This window comes from Artibeus jamaicensis, unplaced genomic scaffold, assembly GCF_021234435.1.
Source record: "Artibeus jamaicensis isolate MK-2021 breed Jamaican fruit bat unplaced genomic scaffold, CSHL_Jam_final contig_1284, whole genome shotgun sequence".
Classification (NCBI taxonomy): Eukaryota; Metazoa; Chordata; class Mammalia; order Chiroptera; family Phyllostomidae; genus Artibeus; species Artibeus jamaicensis.
The window spans coordinates 1,097,307-1,112,076 of NW_026521249.1; the positions used below are offsets into that span (position 1 = coordinate 1,097,307).

General features: G+C 39.1%; 1 protein-coding gene and 1 pseudogene across 3 annotated transcripts in view; one reads left to right on the forward strand and one right to left on the reverse strand.

Moving 5' to 3' along the window:
* NCKAP5 (NCK associated protein 5) overlaps window positions 1-14,770 on the reverse strand; it is a 995,643-nt gene that overhangs the window by 683,644 nt on the left and 297,229 nt on the right. The gene's annotated exons all lie outside the window — the stretch shown is intronic.
* On the forward strand, window positions 1,614-7,044 carry LOC128627661 (60S ribosomal protein L17-like; annotated as a pseudogene).

Below are 14,770 nucleotides of genomic sequence, written 5' to 3' on the forward strand. Positions count from 1 at the left end.
ATACATTTTGAAATTCAGAATAGTTTCATTTACTAGATAATTAAGCAAGAGCATATACTCTACGTTATGTATCAATCCCAGCAAAGACTTGGGCTGCAACTCATAGTCGAATGCATGAATGTGTATGAAATGAAACATAAATGTTTACACCAAATGAATTAAATACAAACTGTAAGTTGACTCACACCAAATTTCACTAGATTATTCTGTCAGTTGAGTTGGGTCAAATATTTCAAAAACAAATAAAGGCGAACATTTGACTTTCAGAGCGTGTTGGGTACTGGGGTCGTGTCTAAGGACTGTGTCCCCGGGTGACAGAACCAGAGCAGGAGGAGCTGGAGGTGGGGCCTCGGCCCAGACACTCACGGAGCTGAACCCAGGAAACAAATGCTTGATTCGGAAGGCAAAGAGTAAAAGGTTAGAGTCTGTACAAAGGTAGAAATGCCTCATCAAAGATAATAAACTGGAGATAATAAACCCATTTCAGCAGTCAGTATATATGTCTATCCTACATCATTCTCTAAAATACGTTTTTATGAAGGGACTATATATTCTTTAATATCCATACAATACCATAATAATTTGGTGAAGTGAAAATGTGTCCACCTCACATTGTTAAGAAGAAAAAACCGTCAAGAAATAAGTATTTTCCCTGTGCGTAGACAGGCAAATGGGTAGACAGGCAGACAGAGAAATCTCCTACCCATGTGTGCACATGGATGAAAAAAATCGGCATGGCCCTCCCATCCCAGCTCAGTTGTCGGATGTCGACCCATAACCGAAGTGTTGCAGCTGTGATTTCCAGTGGGGGCACGTGCCTAGGTTGCGGTCTGACACCCGGCTCTAGATGTAAATGATCCCGGTCCCAGTGCTGATCCCAGGTCTAAGTACATAGGAATGAAACCAATCGATGCTTCTCTTGCATCAATGTTTCTCTCTCTCCCTTCACTCTTTCCCTTCTTCCTTCTCTAAAAGAACAAATGAAAATGTTCTTGGGTAAGGATAAAAAAAGAAAAAAATATCCATGTAAAATGATAAATACTGAAATGTTCATAATGTTTATCCAAGGATAGTATAAATCCAGGTAATTTTTAATTTCTTCTTTAAGTGTTTTTCCACTATTTGATTTTTTTTACAATGAGAAAGTATTATTTTCATGAGTAGGATAAAAAAGCTTTTTTTTCCTTTGGTGAAAAATGCAATTATTAGCAATTTTTATATAACTTAGTCAGTCCAGGTTCAAGCAATTCACCTAAAGTCACACTGTCACTTTGTAGCAAAATTATATATGGATTCAAGTCTTCGGCTCCTGGCTCTGCATCTTCTCTATATTTCCATGATGCATTGCAAAACAAAGCATGAGATATGGCACTTGTCTTGAAAGAGCTAATGACTAAGTAGAAGAGCAAAGAAAAATAGGTAGGAAGCAATGATCAAACATTATGAGATGCTATCTACTTAAGTATCACTGCAAATCCTTTTGGAAGTTGTGAGGGGCACGTGAAAATCTCAAATAAGAGAGAATGAAGTATAGTGTTGTATCACACACATCACAAATCCCTATGAATTCAGAGGAGTAGAATGTACGGTTTAGCAGTACCAGGAAAGCCTTCATGGGTAAAATATGGATATACTTTGAAAAGGCCAAGGTCAGGGGGGCATTTCCAGGAGGACATTTCCAGACGGCACGACCAGTGCCTCACAGTGGAGATGAGCCTCTGTCTGCACTGTGGAGCTGGGGGAATGAGACTGGTGGAGGGGCCAGATCACGAAAGGCTCTGAAAGCCAAGGACAACGCTTTCAAAATGAGGGCCATGGACAACTTTCATCAAGCTACCATGTGGCAGAAGCCACTCAGCTGGCATGCATCTTCCAGCAGTGTGTTGGGGGGATCGCCCAGGGGAGACTGGAGTCCAAGAGGCCAGGTACAGAGTGACAGAAGTGATGACGGGCCACAGAAATGGACAAAGGGTCAAAATTAGGGATGGCAGCAAATGGCTGAGTCACAAAGCTCCCAAGGTTTTAACAACTGTCTCTGAAAATAATAATCTCCTGACAGAGGCAGATGGCTTAAGTGACATTCACTATCTCAGAAGGGACAGTGAAGAATAAGGAAAATATTAAGAGTTTATGTTCATTAAAATCATACTATAACTAGCTTTGAGATACTAAACTTTGATTTGAGCACTGAGGCCACTGGACCAGGCTCAAACTTTCAATTTTCAATAGAGTTTGACTGTGTTCTGAAGCTCAAGCCATGCCACTCTCATCTCATACAGCTCTCACAGACTCAAGGCTGGGCTGAAAATACGGAAGACAGACATGCCAATCCCAATGAAAGGGAAAGAACGATTAAAAATACAAGCAAATTCCCCAACATAAGAACACTAGGTCAATAGCACTTGTCTGCATGTTGGAACAGGATTTTACATAGCTTACTTAGCTTTGAAATGTTTTCTTTTGATTTATTTGTAAAAGAGAAAGGAGAAACTATAAAAGGTAGAAGATGGACTAAAATTTAAGTAGTTGTGTCTTCCCTGTATTTGCTTAGGTACTCTATATTTTGTTTGAAGTGGTTTTTTTTCTTTCAAGAAATGACTTATTTTCTTCATCCAATCTGCCCCACCAGGGACCCCTCCAATGGCTTAGCTGGGACCCCACTGCCTCTGAACCTTTAAATAGCCAGAGCTTTGAATTTCAACGTGGAGATCAGGTGACATCCAAATCCACTTAGCAGTTTCACTGGCATGGTATTTGATGTCAGGAGAGACCTTGATGAAATTACAATCCCATTAGTCATGATGAGGGAAGACAGAGACCTTAGGTGGCTAATGTTCCATTCATAACAAGAAAGAGACATTTAGCATTTGTAAAGGGCATTGAGTTCTGATAGTTCCCTAAAGAACAAGGCTCAAGTGAAGAAATGTTACCCGAAAACGTTCAGGAAAGAAATGATAGAAAAGGCAAGATTACATTTATCCATACAGCTTAACTCTGTATACTTTTTACAACTTTGCTTAAATAAAACAATTTCGTATTCATGTCAATGTGGGTAGGAGGAAGGGCAGTGCAGGAAAGGAACGACATGTCTAACAATGTAGCAATTCTGTTATTGAGAAAACTGGGAAATTGCACTGAGCCCTTGATTGATGCCAAGAAGGTGCTTCTAAATACAAAGGGTAAATGGCGGTTACATGTAAAGGGCTTTTAATCTGGGTGATAAATTGCCAGATTCCATTATGCTTAATGAGTCTCATCAATGCATAGCTAGACTCAAGAAAATAATAAGATCCCTTTCAGAACCTACTATAAACAAATTGGAGGAATTAATAATAAAAATCCTATTAATGTGTATGCAATTTCAAGAAGTTAATGAAGTCAATTTAAAAAGTTTAGCTAATGTATTTTAAGCATTTTTTTAAAAAATGCCTGATCATCAGAATGGATTCGCCCTTTCTTCTTGTTCTCTCTCTCTCTCTCTCTCTCCCTCTCTCTCTCTCTCTCTCTCTCTCTCTCTCTCTCTCTCTCTCTGTTTACCTCAAGCATGTCCTATGTGAGATTTAAAGGATTACATTTCTTTTGGTTGATTCTTCTCTAGTGAGAGCCCTGCTTAGATGTTATGGGAGTGTTACAGGCCCTAGAATGCTTAAAGATGCTTATTGACCTGGAATTAACAAATGAGATTCATTCAAGTGGATTTGCCAAGTCTGATAATATGCCTCCATACCCAATGCTGACTATGGGAAGGCAAAAATTCTCAGTAGCCAGACTGATAAAGCATCAATCTTTTGCTTCTTGATATAATCTCAGATAGAAAACAAGAAGCAGGATCTGAAAACATGTATGTGTTGTTCAGAACAGAAGGGGTTGTCTCTAATCAGCCAAAACCCCTGGGCCTGAACAAGAGTCTGCTGGTTTTGCATCAACAAATAGGTGGGCAATATACCATCAGTCATGGATTTGAAATCAGACTCTCATTTCTTGCCATTATGATTCTTTTAATCATCATTTAAAAAGAACTTCAATACTCAAGCGTATAATCAAAGCATGTGGGAGATTAAAAAAGAAAGAAAGAAAGTTGCCCTGTTTTGTAGATAAATCCCTAGGCGAGGAGGCACAATCAGACATCTGTGCTTAGTTAGATTTCCATGAAAACGAATGCCATGTGCTCCTTAATGCAACGTGAAATAACATAACTTACGGTTTTCGAATGGCACCAAGGAGCATGGAGATTGCCTGCAATGCAGTTTGCTCCAGAAGTTAGAAACAAGCCTGCGTATAGTATCAGCAGATAACACACACAGTGTCTGGCACTCAGTAAGTACTCGGTAATTCTTTATTCAGATTTGAATGGAAGAGCGAGCTCTTTTATACACAATCTGCTATATAAGGTTTGTATAGCCTCTATGTTACTATTTTTTTATTTTTTTAATTAATTTTATTTAGTTATTTTTCAAGTACAGTTTTTTGTTTATTTTTCCCATCCCAGCCTCCCCCTCCCCTTGCTCCCCTCCTCCCTCCCATTTCTGCCCCCCTTAGTTCTCGTCCCTGTGTCCTTCCTATTTGTTCCTCCAAATCCCTCCCCCTTTTTCCCCTTAACTTCCCTTCCTTCTCCCCTCTGGTCACTGTCCCCTTGTTCTCTATTTCAGTGTCTTTGTTTTTTTTTTTCTGCTTGCTTGTTTGTTTTGTTGTTTAGCTTCCTGTTAAAGGTGAGATCATATGGTATTTGTCCTTCAACACCTGGCCTATTTCACTCAGCATAATGCTTTCCAGTTCCATCCATGTTGTTGCAAAAGGTAGTAGTTAATTCTTTCTCTCTGCAGCATAGAATTCCATTGTGTATATGTACCACAATTTTTTGATCCATTCATTTACTGATGGGCACCTAGGTTGCTTCCAACTCTTGGCTATTGTAAATTGTGCTGCTATAAACATTGTGGTGCATAGGTTCTTTGATATTGATGTTTTAGGATTCTTAGGATATAATCCTAGCAGTGGAATTGCTGGGTCAAAAGGCAGGTCGATTTTTTATTTTTCTGAGAAAATTCCATACTGTTAAATAATATATGTTCTCATGTACACCTGTTTTAACCTCTGCATCAATATGGACTGGGTGCCAATCTCTCCTCTAACATTCAATTGACTTACTATTTCCTGCCTTAAAATGTTTACACTTCCCAGAATTCTTTTAAGACTAATTTGTTATTTGTAATACAGTGTAAGTTAAAAAGAAAGTTTCTGGGTCAGATTCTCTTGGATCCCAGTTCTAATTCTTCTGCTTGGTTCACATGATTTGGATTAAGTTATGTAACCTTTTCAAGTCTCAATTTTTTTACCTATTAAATAAAATTGATAAAATACCACCTAAAATATAGAATTACTGAGATGATTTAATGTACATATTTGTCAAAAGGCCTGACATATGATACTAACTAATGTTAGATATTATTAGTATTCCACTGTGTTTTCATGCTTATCCATGGGTATTAAGGCATGTGTGTATCCAGTCCTTACATTGCTGAAAAAACACGGCAGAAATGGACTCTAGGTGCAAGAGACCCCCGAGGGTGAAATGACGTACAGAAAAGACAGGGGCAGGCGAGTGGATCCCAGGCCTGCCTGTGTTACAGTCTGAGGCAGGCCTGGCCCTGCCTTGGCCAGAGACTTCTGTTAAGCCAGATTAGCTTTCTAAGCAAAATAAGGTTTTAGTCTAATAAAGATGAGTGCATACAGGCTGAGAGGACACAGATGACAAAGTGAAGGCCCCTATGGACTCTACCTGGACTGCGTAAGAACTTTCTTCATCTCCTTGGATGAAAAATATGTTTTTAATTAAAAAATATTTTAGGAGTAAAAAATTACACTAATATATTTAGCCATACCACAGAACATTCTCCGATCATGGGGATTAAATCATATGAAGGACTAAAGAGAGATGACCACACACATCCACACATGTACAAATACCCTCGGGCGCACCAGCATGAGGGGAGGGGCACATAGCATTCAGGTTCAAAGGTTATATGGAAAATTATTGCATTTACTTTGTAGGAAAATAAACTAAAAGATGCACATTAATTATTAAATAGCTCCCCCCTTTTCAAACACAACAATCAGCCTCTAGAAAATAAAAAAGGCAAACAGTGAAATGTAATAGTAAAAGGTAATTAAGCAAACTCATTGTTTCCAGACAACAAAACTCAAATTAACTCACAGAAATTTTCTTGTATTTTCATTCTGTGCCTCTCCTCCTCCTCCCCAAAATACCACCAACACACAGAGTTTATTCCTCTACGCTTCACACAGAGAGCTCAGTGATTAGCAAATGTGGTGCCTCCATTAAAAGCAAAATGAAAACAGATTTGTTAATAGGCTAAAGTACTGTACTTGAAAAATTATTAGCTTAAAGAAATTACTACAACTCATTAGGCCTTCGTTTCCTATATGAAAGTGAAAATTCATTTCTTCCTGTAAGCAGGCTGAGTGACCTCTGAAAAAGGCTTGCTATTCACTTGACCCAGAGAGTCCCACAAAATCATACCAATGGAGAGGTTCAAATCTTCTTGTTCCTTTTAATGACACTCATGAAACTGCTCAGGCCATCAGGGTATGCATTCACCCAAAAAGCCACCACCAAGCGCCTCAAGGGTGTCACTGCACAGAAGCAACGTGAGCCATTCCGTGACTACAGTGGTGGAGTGGGTAGGTGTGCCCAGGCCAGGCAGTGTCAGGGGCCCAAAACGAGTGCTCAATTTTTGCTGCACATGCTTAAAAATGCAGAGAATAATGCTGGAGTTAAGGGTCTAGATGTAGATTTACTGGTCATGGAGCACATCCAGGTGAACAAAGCTCCCTCCCTAGACACAGCACAGAATCTACAGAGTTCATGGGCAGATTACCCTATACATGGGCTGTCCCTGCCACATCGAGGTGGTCCTCACTGAAAAAGAGCGGATCGTTCCCAATCCAGGAGAGCAGGTGGCACAAAAGAAGAAGATATCCCAGAAGAAACTGAAGAAACAACAACTTACGTCCCGGGAGTAAATTTAGATCACAATAAATTCTAAATAATGCAGAACGTTGGTTGTCTTTATTAGCAAATATATTTCAAGTGTCCTTACAAGATGGACCAAATGAGTTTTTTCTGATTAAAATTAAAAACATAGTTTATTTTGTTTTTTTAAAAAAGGAAGTGAAAGTTCATGGATCCCTGAGGGCAGGGCCAGTGCCCAGTACTTCTCTGGGTTTACCATCTCTGCAAAGAATTCTGGATGGCATTCAGGATGATTAACCCACATGGGCCTGAATGGTTGGCCTCTCTGCTTTCATGAGGTCTGGCTTGTGCAAGAGGCTTACAAAGATCTATGACAATCATCCTCCAAACCATCTCACTGTCACAAATGCCAGGGGAAGGGATTTATGCACATCTCTCCTTTAAAAAACTCACTGAGCAGCATATATGGGATTCTAACCACAGATCTGCGATAAAGATGGTTTTTCTTTGAAGCAGGTTTGCTGCTTTTCTGTCTGCATCCCGTGAGAGGCAGGTAGACTTCCTGGCATCCATCACTGTGCACTACCTCTTGCAAGCAAAAGGAATATTTCCCTGGACTTCGACCTTAATATCCACTCTTCCCCTCTGTTGTGTAATCCTTTAGCAAGTCCCCCCCTCAAACAGCACTGAGGGTGACCTTAGGGCATAACCTAACCCAGGCTGATGGACTACCTGGGATAGTCTATCTAGTGTGGCACATTGTTGCCAGTGTTAGGCAGGATAGATAGTAAATCAAGGCAGGAGGGGGAGGGAGACATGTCTCACCCATTAACTCAGCAGTCCTGAGCCCATTCCATTAGAGCACCGGGTGTTCTGTACATCACAAGCAAAGATAGCATAGGAGGAGGGGTGTCCCTAAGACTCTCTCTGTGTTGGGCAAGGAAGTCTCTGTGCTGGGAAAGGGAGCCTCTGTAGCAATTTCACTTAGACACAAAGACTTTACTAGCTAAGAATGAAAGCCATTGTAACTGTATACTAATCTCAAGGTCTAGAAGGGGGAGAAGAAGAGGTACCTAGAAGCTGGCTGAACAATATAATCCCTGAATGCCAAATAGTCGGGGCACTCAGATTAGCTGAGTGAAATACACTCAGATTAGTGTATTTCATAAACAGACTTGTTATTTCATTTCTACTCTATATGTTGTCTCTTGCTTGATTTCTTCTCTTGCAAATGAGGCATGAACCAAGGAGGAGAGCCCCTGACTCAGGTCTTCCAGGCAATACTAAGAAGGACTGAAAAGCACAGAATCTCTTTGCCTTAGATTCTCTGCAACACTCCAGGATGGCGGCTCCCTATTCATAGATCTAGGGAGGACAAGTCTCTTTTGCTTGGATCCAGCTGTGTTGCCACGCCTATTTCAGGAAGAAATTTCCTTCTTAACAATACACTAAATTATTTAAAGTTGATCCTACAATTCTTGTACCAACCCATCTTTCCTAGGGCCCTTCTACCTGGATAAATTCTCATTACCTTTTCAATGCTTCCAAACATTTCTTAACTGAGCATATATTAGTTGTCTTCTCATAGCTGAAAATTTCTTCTTTTATATCCCTTCTCCTTCCACCACCTCCATCCAACCTGCAGCTAATATCAGGTGGCAAACGAATGACAAAATAAGCATGGACATTACTTTTCCCTGGACTGTTGTTCTTTAGAGAAAGAAGCATCTCCAAAAGTGCATCACTATATGGGCTACAGAACTGGAGAAGTCATCAGCCTTGGGAAAACATTCACAGGCTTCCTGGCTCAGGACAAATTAACCACATTTTCCCTGCTCAGAAATATACAGAGGGATGCTGGAATTCCATTAAGGATACGCCCCAAAGTCAATGGGCACTCTGACAACTGCATCTCACTCTCTCCTGAGTAGAAAATCCCCAAATTCATAGATTCACTCACTTTCCAGCCCTATGCCCTCCTTTTTTACCTTTTTAAAAAATAATTATAGAATAAGTTTTAACATTTTAATTATAATTTCAATTCAGCATTATTCTGTATTAGTTTCAGATGTATATAACAAAGTAGTACTTTATATGTGTACTCTATACATGATTTTCTAGGGGGAAAATCATGGTCCCCCTGCTGCTTCAAACGCCCACCTGGCCTCTTACGTATTTATCTCAATATCACTGACTACAGGGCCTGTAAGCTACATCTGTGTGGCTGTTCTGCAACCACCAATCTGTACAGCTTAATTCCTTCCCTGTTTTCACCAGCCCCCCAAACCTCTTCTCCTCTGACAGCTATCTATTCTTTGTATCTATGAGTCTGCTTCTATTTTGCTTATTCATTTTATTCATTATTTCCACATATATGTAAAATCATATGGTATTTGTCTTTCTCTGACTGGCTTTCTTCCCTTACCTATACCCCCTTCACATCTGGGGGGGTGGGTTGCACTGCTGCAGCCTGACAGGGAGTAGAGCAGTGCTTATGGACAAGGGCAAAAATCCCCAAACAGAACCCTGTTCCAATTTTCACCATCATTTGAAATGGCAGGTATTCATTCAAAACTACTCTACTCCCATAAGATTATGCTCTCTTTGGAATTTTAGATCTTAATTTTTTCTTGTTTCAACATGATATTGAATTGGTATTCTTCTAAGGTATTAGTAATGTTCTCCGGAGATAAAAGCAGGCCAGGTGGCCAGACCTGTGAAATGAGCCAAATGAAATTAATCTAGCATATATTTAAACATCTGAAAAAGAAATGGAGGATAACCTGAAAGCCAGTATTTTAAAGAGTAGGCATGTAAACAAACACAGGAAGTTTAAAAAGGGAAATGAGTCTAATGCCTAAAAGGCTAATGCACACAGGAAAGACAGTGCTTCAGAATGTGGCCCATTAAGACCGGGGCAGGGAAGTTGGCTCCCCAGGACTAAAGGCCGGCTAGGCACTGGGGAGGCACTCAGGGAGGGGCTGGGAGTGGTGATCCCTGCCGAGAAGGGCTGGGCAATGCAGTCAGGCACAGGTACACAGGAGACGAGTGGAGGCGGAGACGTTGGAGCTCTGCTCTCAGTACACACGTCTGGCACATACTATCACCAAATACCCAACAAACATTTGATAAATTAATGAGTGAATTAATTAATTTATAAGTAGGTTGGTATCAGAAATGATGAATTCTCTTCAATAAATGACAGCTGATATCTCAATTTAAACACATATACTTAAACCTAACCAACATAAACTACTTATAAAGGTGATGGCATTAGAAATTGTGAGCAAATTCCAATATATGGCAACTGACATTTGCAACTCAGTGTGTTTGCACCTGGCTAGAACCATGGGAGATGCAGCATCACTAAGTCACCCACCGATACAATCCAGAATTGGGGCATTATCCTCAACCCTCCCTTCTATCCCACTCACCGGAGTCCTATGCCACCAAGTGCTCTTGCATCTACATTCTAAGCACACTTGAAATACAAGGGTGCAGGAGAAGTAATGCCTGTTTGAGTGTGGCTGGTAGGTAATAATATGGTTGTAAAAACTTACAGTTTTAAATTAAACATTTCACCTAATATGGTGTGCTTCAGTGTGATATTATGTTACAGAATTACATGTTCATGATTTTGTAATAGAAGATTTTATAATAAGAAGGGGTGTTATTTGTGTCAGACCCTGTATATATCCCCTCCTTTCCATATTCATGGCCACTGTCATTAAACTTCTCTTTTAACCTTACTGAGACCCTTGCAAAGACTCCTTAACTAGTTTGCCTGTCTCATCCCTCCATTCACCTAACCTCCAAATGGCAACTGACATGACCTCTCTAAAAATACAGATTTGATCACTGCACTCTCCTGCTTAGAACCTTCCAACGGCTTCCCACTGTGTACAGAATCAAGTCCAGAGCGTTTAGGCCTTATATATATTTCCATTGTCATCTCTTGTCATTTCCCATCTTGATCCCACTGAGGCTACATATATGAAAGGCAGAACAGCACCGCTGTTAACAGCTGGTCTGCAGCAGCATGACATACTGCTGCAGACACTCACATGAAGTAAAGGCAAAGGTGCTACTGATAACGCCCCACTCCTGGAGAAATCTCGGATTCCTGGACAAGCACACACACACCCCTGCAGAAAGACCTGATATGAATTTCGAGGGACTGTTTTCATCTAACAGCATGGGCATAAATGCCTGAGATAGAAGACATAATGTTTAGAAGTTTCCTTAATACATGTATCAGGGAAATCTAACTAATTATAGTGCCTTGTCCTGTTGCTTTTTTTTTTGAGCCATCAAAATGTATTCTAATACACTGGACTCTCTCATTCAACTATAGCCATGTGCTGGAAGCCCACATGTCTTTATTAACCCTTATTTTAGCTGTATAACACTGCCAAAATAATATTTAATATACATTCAAAATAGAAAATCTGCCACAAAACCCAACACTACTATTAATTCCAAAGGCAAATATAAATTAGCTGGATTAGCCAAATTTTAAGTTATTAAGTATATCAATGGATGTTGAAAAGCACACAAGCTGAAATAAGTATAGTAAAAATATTGCAATAATCTTATTAAATTCTGCCAAGAATTTTGCTATCAACTACACTATTTAAAATTCACTAAGCAAGTACAAAGGAATAAATTACTCCCATTTCCATCTCTCACCTGGATCAAAACCTGGAGAAAAGCAAGGAGGAAACAAACTCAACAAAAAGCATTTCACATAAGGAACTCTGAGGTAGAGCAAAGAGGAATTTAAAAATGGGTTTAGGCAGTAGCTTTGATTTCTGCCTGACCAGGCATCCAGTGCTCCCTTATTTACCTGGAAATAATCCACATAATCTACGCTGCACATATCAGACTGAGGTTTAGAAGAAAGACAGCAGCAATCTTGGTGTTCCAAAGGGCCCATGACATGGAAGACAGAGGCTGGGTACTGAGGAGAGGAAGGTGAGAGATGGATCAGGTTTACGATGGAGCCAGTCAAGATGTGGGACTCAAGCTAGCCCCGGTGTCATGAATCAATGGAAGCCCTGACCTGGGCAGAGAGCAGGAACATCAGCCAGTGATAGGGGTTGCTTTTCCAACCACCCCAAACATCAACAATCACAGGGAGACTGAGCATGCACAAAAGCAGGGATTCTCAAGGTGCGTCTTGTATACCATTGAGGTTTTATGGAATGACTGCAGGCAGTTCACAGTAAAATATACTTTTACCTTAATAGCTATGTGTTTATTCTTGTTTATATTAAAATAAAATATACTATTTTATACTATAAATAGTATACTAAAATAGTATACTATAAAATATACTAGCCTATTATAATTATTTTATAATAAAAGTAACCTTATGGTTTTATTAAAATTACTACTTATGGTTATGCTAAGTTAAAAAATCGACATGAAGAAAAATATAAGTAAAAATATTATAGCACAAGTCTTACTAGGAATGGAAAATTGGAAGATTATGCCCAAATGGCTAAAGTTTAGAAAAATCTGAAATTAACCAAAGAGATAAGAGAAGGCAGGCATGTCAGTGAATTGAAAAAATCTATTGCTGACCTTAAAATGGTATTCTCAGAGTGTTTTTCTGCTCTTTAGAGAAATTATAAATATAAAACAATGTGAACTCTTATATAAACTCTCAAATTTTCACAGAATAATCAGTTTGGAGAATCTGAATCCAACTTCTCAGCTCCCATCTGCCAAGTTTTGCATCCAGTTGCCTGACTTCCCTCCAAAGCATGCCAATCACAGGCACAAGGTATGGGACTGAGGAGCAGCAGGTGCTGTAAACCTGTCCGACCTCCCTTCCCAGGCCCTGTGGTCCCAGCACAGGTTGAAGCCCACAGGCAGGAGAAGTTATCAGGAGGAAAGCAGCTTAGGCCACCTAGGGAATTAATTGAAAAGAATAATCCTCTTTCAACCCCTTCTCACCCTGTTCAGAACATCCTAATTGCTGAGAGGCTGAGCTCATTAAGTGCTGCTCAACTGTTGTCAGAAGATTATCAAGTATTAAATTTAAAACCTGTATAGTCTTCACACTCCCTAATAAAAGTTTGTAAGCGTATTTTTCTAGAAGCCCAATCTGGAACGACTGTGGAGTGGTGATTTGTTAAGAAGCTTATCCAACCAATGTGGAAGTGAGCAATTGGTTTCTAATTATTTCAACAAATGAGCTTTATAAGAAATCCTGATAACAGAGTAACTTATAACACAGAAGAATAAATCCTGGCTCTCTCAATATCCAGATAATGTAGCTATACCATTAGGAGCTGCCTCGTCAATAATGGTAGTCTTTGTATAATGATAAAACTCTATTTACATAATACACCGATGGTGCCTCATGCAAAATAGTGTTTACATATAACATTAGTTGAATTTGCATCATGAATTCATTATACCACTTTTGCATTGGTCAAAAAAAACCCCAACATTATTTCACATTCCATTACCCTAGCAAATAAGTTAATAAAGCTCACCATTTTTCTTGTAATCCCAATGCGCATATGTATCTCTCGGTTAGAAATAATAACAGTTTCTTATTCTTGCCCTTGCATGTCCTTTGAAGCTTTCACAAAGAGAGAATTGTTTTCCGCACCACCCCACCCTGCATCTGACCTCCAGATGAATTTCGCCAAACTGGATTCCGGCCAAGACTGGTGAAGAAGTCTCAGGACTAGTGATGGTCGCATCCTTTTGTGTCAAATGAAGAGGGAAAAGTTACTAGGGTTTTGTTTTTTATTTGCTTTTAAAACCTACAAAATACCAAGTCTCACCTTTCTAAAGTAAAAGTGGATGGTCACCTGTAAGTGGGTAGTGACCCCTATCATCTGGTAAAGGTAGGTACTCAGTGCCTGGTACCTAGTAGTAAGTGTTCAACAAACATCTATTAACCAGATGAGAAGTACTAATACTACAACTGAGACCTGAGAAAATCAACCACTGTGACGTCAGGATACTTCAAAATGCAGTAAAATGTATTTATTTACCAGGGATCTCATACCCATCCCTATATATCTTTGTGAGATGTAAAACAATAAAAATAAGGATTTACAGTCACATGAAGAGAACCAGCCTAGCACAATTAAAACATTAGCAAGATATATATATATATACATGTATATATATATATATATGAATATGTAACTGAAGACCTCAATCAAGTACTATTTTTTCCCTGCACTCTACCCTTAAGAAACACAAGAAAACCATATAAATGTATACAGATAATTAATTACAATAAATGTATTATAATAAATGTAATTATAATAAATGTATCTGTATAATAAATGTATACAGATAATTTATTATATATGTATAATATTTTAAATAATATATATATATTTGGAAAGAAGCTTAAAATATTGTATTTTAAGTGGCAAAAAGCAAAGTGCAGGCATATGAGAGAGAAGAAGAGAGAAAAATCTTTACTTTGGACCCCTTTGAATCTAATCCTGTGGGATCTAAAATCCACTTGACCCTTTTAGAAAGGCAAAAAGATGTTTATTTGTTTTTTCCCTCTATATTACTTATTTGCTTGAGATAATACAGACAGACAAGACTTACACAAGCACAGGGGAAAGTCTAAATGTGTACCCCAAACTGTTCAAACTGTTTAATGATGTTATTAAGTCTGTGGGATAGTGCCTGGGAGAGGATATGATTTCACTTTTTATTGCATGCATTCTGCATTGTCTGAGTTTCTAATGATGAGCAAGTATTGTTTGTGTAGTTAAACAAAATATTAAA